Raw genomic sequence first — 6,000 nt, forward strand, 5'->3', positions numbered from 1 at the left:
TCATATTGTTAAACAGATGTTACTCACCAACATGTAAATTTTTTTTGTCCAATCCACTTGTAAACACTTGGAAAAAATATCATGAGATCATTTTTCTCACGTGTGCATGATCTTGTGGCGATTTTGTCTCACAGAATCTTGTGGCACGAGATCTTGTACCATCTCTAATGTGTTGTCACGGAAACGGATTGCAATATTAAGGGAAAGGCTTGATACTCGATACCACATGTTGTCTTTAGTATTGATACCTGCTGTAATTATTTTCTAGTTTTAGTTATTATTACTTTTAGCATGAATTAGGATTTGGGTATAATGTTTGTCGCAATTTGTCCCCAATGTCCCCAGTTTTATAGCCAGGCTGGTGCCACCTAGTGCCTCAGCTCAGTTTCATTTCTCTCCAGCAATTAGGGCAGGAATCGGAATACAGTGGACAGTTCGTAAAAACCAGGAAGAGCAAGTTCGAGCACCAGCCAATTAGCGAAGAGCCATATATTCTGTATTGGTAATGATTCCCAAGATCGAGGATTTAAAGCCGGAATAAAGAGAATGTTGGGTGAATTTTATCAAGGGGAAAGACGTTATTGTCCTTTTTCCTACGGGATTTGGGAAAATCTTAATGTACCAGTTAGCCCCGTTAGCAGCACATTACATACGAACAAATAGCAGTGATTGGTTAAATGACTAAAAGTACCCGCCTACCTTTGAGCGAATTAATTCCAAAGCTACGAGGTCAAACGTTTTTTACGAAGTGAAACAAAGTGAAACCGGCTGATGAATCAGGATATCAGTTTTATTGAAGGATGGGTCAAATACAGCAGATAAATTCCCCACCTGGGACAAAAAAAATTCGTTTGTTGAAATTTTTTAAGGATGGTTTATAAGTTATCAGCGATGTCTTTGCACTCAGAGGATTTATCCAGATGTTCGTGTCGGACTGATTTTGAATAATTTAGCCCATATTTGGCACAGATATTTTTTTCTGTGTGGGCACCGTTGTGTAAGTCCTCGTTTATCTTTGTATTGAAATTATGAATTTACATCCCAGATAAATACATGTTATTATTTTTACAAAAGCGAAAAGTACATTTATAAACTTCCCTGTAACCTCCCATGAATTTCATCTTTGCCATCAATTTTAAAAGTTTAATACTGGTATCAGCAAATATCGGGATACACAAAAGCAAGACAAATCGTCAAAGACAAACTATCGGTTCAACAAAACAGACCATTCCTAATTTTTTCAGCTCTTTCTAAATTACTCCATTCACAATCGTAACTTATTTTTCTGCCTTTTAAGCACTGATTTAATTACAATAAATCAGTTGTTTCCAGTGTTTGAATTCCATTGCGGTGCGTTCTGGAGTAATCTGGCCTCCATCTGTGCTCGGAGCGTTACAAAGGAGCAGTCTTATGTGGTTTCACTGTGTGCGTCTCTGCTGCATCCTGTTATGATTTGAATTGAACCACTTTGATCCACGGAGCAGCTCCACACATAAACCAAGTGACAAACATTTCAGTCCGTTTACTGTGAAATTATACATTCTTTTACAGACTGGGGACTTCAATGGCTTCGTGACATGGTTTGTTACAGGGAACAATTGGCTGACAGCTAAATTTAAGTGTTTTGAATCTTCTGTATTCTTCAAACTGGCACTTGTTCAGAAGATTAAATTAGGCTACTTTGTATTCTTTTTGCAATGGTTAAGAGATGAAGCTTGCATCAAATCAAACAAAACATGTGCAATAAAACTAGCTCACAATCCGGAAATTAGTCCCATGGGTGGATTGGTGGCGCACTGTTGCTCCTACTGCTCAGACACGGGTCAAATGCAAAGAACATTTTTCCATCCAGGAACAAAGTATCATTTTTTTATTTTTTATTTTATTTTATGTATTTATTTTGGGCAAGTAAAAATGTACATTATAATACAATGGAACATATAACATAAGTGAAATCATAATAGAAAAAAAAATTACCACAACAAAAAAATTTTGCTCAAAAAGGAGTGGGAAGAAGAAAATTTACTTAATCCCACCCCCACTCTTCTAATCTAACACAATGAGCTTTCTTTTGTGTTTTTCTGACATTTTGAATTAAACTATATGATCTATTTACAAGACAAAGAGTAACTGTTATAGCTTGGTAGTATAACATAAGCGTACAAACAATGGTAATGTTAAGGATACAGACAATGGTAAGAAACATCAGATACAGATAAGTAAGGTGACGGACAGCACATACCAGCAATGGTTAAAAAAAAAAAAAACAGCAAACAAACCAACGATACAGACAGAAGTATTGTTCTAATATTATGACACACTCTCCATATACTGTGACCAGACCATATGTTTATATAAGAACTTGAATTTGTGGATATGTTGGTGTTGCTTGAGATGTGTATCCAGACTGTTCCAGAGTTTTACACCACGTATAGACACAGAAACTTTTATGGGTACACTGCATTATGCATTATAGATAATGCGAGGTACCCATATCTATGCTCCGTTTCATATAGTTAGATCAAAGCAAATCGTGGCCGGTTAGCTCAGTTGGTTAGAGCGTGGTGCTAATAACGCCAAGGTCGCGGGTTCGATCCCCGTACGGGCCACAGTCTTTATGTTAATGACGGTTTCATCTATCACTTGTATTCAGCATCTCTCTCTCTCTCTCTCTCTCTCTCTCTCTCTCTCGACTCGTACCGGAGTGAAGAGGAATGAAGTCACACGGTGCTTGCACTTGACTCCATATAGACCCAGTTCCAATAGAACAGCTGCCTTATTGGCTCTACTGGTTCTACATATTTAGCCTATAGAAGATGTACTTGGTTATACCACAAATAGCAAATAACTACAGGTCGTTGCCAGTTGCGTGTCCTGGTTCAGGGTTGGAATAAAATATATATAGTCGTATTGATATCAGCGCACACGTACGCTATGTGCAAACGAATCAAAGAGAGTGCCTATTTGACATTGCCGTTTTTTGATAGTGTATTTATATGTATAATAGACCTTCGCACCTACACATTATCAGGCTATTATTAAATTTGAATGTGGTACATAGGCCTATAGAATAGGCTATCGTTACCAACACGTGTTTAAAGTACATTTGGTTTCCTAATATCGTTTCTATTTTCTTGCTGGACATTCCAGAGTCGCATGTCGCAGCTCCTCTCGCCTGTCTGTGCATGTGCGTCTATAAGCGCGCGCTGGGGTGTTGCCAAACATGTTACAGGCACGCGCTCTCCGTGTATGGGCCTAGCTCACGTGCGCGCGCATGAGCGGCGTTGGCCAAAATTCAAGGCAGCGCTCCAAACGTGTCACCGTGAGAAGCAACACGACCCCGGGTCCAAGCGCTCCTTCTGACCCCGCGGACTATATTTACACTGTGGGCAAAAGCACCTGCCAGCGCTAGGTCTACTGTATGAGACAGCAGCATGGCACGGCAGTGGACAGTTGGCAACGATGGAAAACAGGTTGGTTAGTCTATGGCATCAACTCAAATAACCTAACCTAATGAGCTTAAACAGCCTACTAGAGTCAGTTTACTGTTATGAGAGCAACAGGCTGTTGAAGACGGTGCCCTAAATTAAACTAAACAAAATGTATCACGTAGCTTCAAATGAATATAGGTCGTCCACAGTGAACACGAGGGCAGAACGCAACTGGCCTACGGGAGTTTCTGCGCATGCTCAGATTTTCTTTGGTTAGTTTTTTTAACCAGGTGTGGCCGGTTAGCTCAGTTGGTTAGAGCGTGGTGCTAATAACGCCAAGGTCGCGGGTTCGATCCCCGTACGGGCCACTGCTTTTATGACCATGAGGGTCTCATTTCTCACCTGTAGTGGCTCAAACAATGTTTTAAATATGTCTTTTTAATGCCCACGATTAATAAGCTAAGCAAAAACAGACACAGTCTTCAGAATGCCAACCTTTCACCCCCAGATTTGGAAAGTTAAATTACCCTTATGTTAAATGTGTTGCTTTAATTTAAGACTGAGATTTGTCATGATTTTATAGAAACAATGTCTTTTGTCCTGTGTTGTGGAGGGCATAAGTGTGGCCCGTACGGGGATCGAACCCGCGACCTTGGCGTTATTAGCACCACGCTCTAACCAACTGAGCTAACCGGCCCTGACATGCTGTTTCTGCTGTCTTTCCGATTACCAGCAGGTGGCGCTGTGAACCATGCATTACAAACATTTACACTTAAATTCCTCTGGACCCTGTCAATAAATGACACCTGCAGGGTGTAGACCTCCTTCTGATTAAACACTAAATCACTGTTTCATGCCCAGTGCCCCTAACCCCGCAGGGTGCTGGTGTAGTAACTGAATCCAGGAGGTGAGAGCACAGACTTGTACAAGTTCTAAACATAAAACATGTCATCGTGAGGTATTGAATGAGCAGAGACTGAGCAGGGGGCAGGAGGGCGCACAGTGTTAGCAGAAAAATCTTCTTTCAAAGCAGCTCGGAGCAAAGGTGAACATACAAAAGGCTACAAGGACACCCAGGGGAATTCAAACCAGTACAACTGCTTCAGCATGTGGTGCCTGTCTATAGTCTAGAACTGTGTTTCCCAAACTTTTTTTTTCTTTTTTTCTGGGGACCCATATTTTTAAAGTTACAAACCTTCGTGACCCAAGTCAATAGACATTATTCTTAAATCACAAAATAAAAGTGGATTTGACCATTATTGAACATTAATGAAGATATTTTATTGTTGACTGATTGATCATATCTCTCTGAATCATTAGTATTACTCAAGTCTTAAAAAATGAAAAACAATCATTGAACCAGCAATAAAAGGATCCATAAGTCGCCTATTTGGACATTAAATGTAGCCCATTTCTGCATTCAATTGAAGCAACAATATTGGAACAAAATAGTCAATAAAATAATTACAAAAAAGGTAGAAATTATACAGAACATGTCTTAACATTTCAGCATGTGTCAGAACTGTTTGTTGCAGATCTACCTAGTTTTCAGACTATAAACCACACCAGTTTATAAGGCACAATATTAGTAATGTTGAATTCTCTTGTCTATTTTCATGCATAAGGCACACCAGATTATAAGGCGCATTAAGTGAAAAGAAAACAGTCAGATAAGTAAACTTTATTTAACTCATTCACAATAACTCAGCCCAGAGTTTTTCTGTCCGAGCCCTTCCCGCATCCAACAGAGCAGTGATCGAATTCGACCTGAGCCTGATAGGCATTCAGATATTTGTGTCCGAACCAGACACAATTAAAATCACACTATTTTCATAGGCCTAATGCCATTTGTCGCCTATTTGGACATTAAACGTAGCCCATTTCATTTCCTTTTCAGTTGAATCAGCAATATTGGAACAAAATAGTCAATAAAATAATTACAAAAAGATTAGAAATTATGCAGAACATGTCTTTATCATTTCAACATTTCTAACAAGATAGATGGGCCTGTCTGTGTTTCTGTAGCACGTTCCAGTCTTGGGTGCAGGAGGAGAACAACACACACATGAGGCGCAGCATGTTTCTGTACTTCCTTGCACTGTATCACTAGTTCCTCTTCATTTTGATACGAGCCAGTACAGGGAGAGGATCTGAATACAGGGGATAGACAAGAACTGAACCCGCATAAAGGCAGTGGCCCGTACGGGGATCGAACCCGCGACCTTGGCGTTATTAGCACCACGCTCTAACCAACTGAGCTAACCGGCCACAGTTAAACATTTGTTAACCACATGAAACGGAGCAGGCTGAGAAAAGGTATGGGTACATTGTATTACAGGCACATGTAATTGTTCCTGAATGGAAAAATGTTCTTTGCATTTGACCCATGTCCGAGCAGTAGGCGCAACAGTGCACCACCCATGGGACTAATTTCCGGATTGTGAGCTAGTTTTATTGCACGTTTTGTTTGATTTGATAGATGCTTCATCTCTTAGCTATTGCAAAAAGAACACAAAATAGCCTAATTTAATCTTCTGAACAAGTGCCAGTTTAAAGAATACAGAAGATT

At 39.9% G+C, this 6,000-nt stretch overlaps 4 non-coding genes across 4 annotated transcripts; 2 read left to right on the forward strand and 2 right to left on the reverse strand.

Annotated features, from left to right (window-relative positions):
- The first annotated feature begins 2,535 nt into the window (after window positions 1–2,535).
- On the forward strand, window positions 2,536–2,609 carry trnai-aau (transfer RNA isoleucine (anticodon AAU)). The gene has a single exon. It is a non-coding gene; the product is annotated as a tRNA-Ile (tRNA).
- Window positions 2,610–3,725: 1,116 nt separating this feature from the next.
- trnai-aau (transfer RNA isoleucine (anticodon AAU)) lies at window positions 3,726–3,799 on the forward strand. The gene has a single exon. It is a non-coding gene; the product is annotated as a tRNA-Ile (tRNA).
- A 255-nt stretch (window positions 3,800–4,054) lies between these two features.
- On the reverse strand, window positions 4,055–4,128 carry trnai-aau (transfer RNA isoleucine (anticodon AAU)). The gene has a single exon. It is a non-coding gene; the product is annotated as a tRNA-Ile (tRNA).
- Window positions 4,129–5,625: 1,497 nt separating this feature from the next.
- On the reverse strand, window positions 5,626–5,699 carry trnai-aau (transfer RNA isoleucine (anticodon AAU)). Its single transcript has one exon. It is a non-coding gene; the product is annotated as a tRNA-Ile (tRNA).
- Window positions 5,700–6,000: the final 301 nt, after the last annotated feature.

This window comes from Boleophthalmus pectinirostris, unplaced genomic scaffold, assembly GCF_026225935.1.
Source record: "Boleophthalmus pectinirostris isolate CB_2022bp ecotype Guang Dong unplaced genomic scaffold, ASM2622593v1 HiC_scaffold_1, whole genome shotgun sequence".
In the NCBI taxonomy this organism is placed as follows: domain Eukaryota; kingdom Metazoa; phylum Chordata; class Actinopteri; order Gobiiformes; family Gobiidae; genus Boleophthalmus; species Boleophthalmus pectinirostris.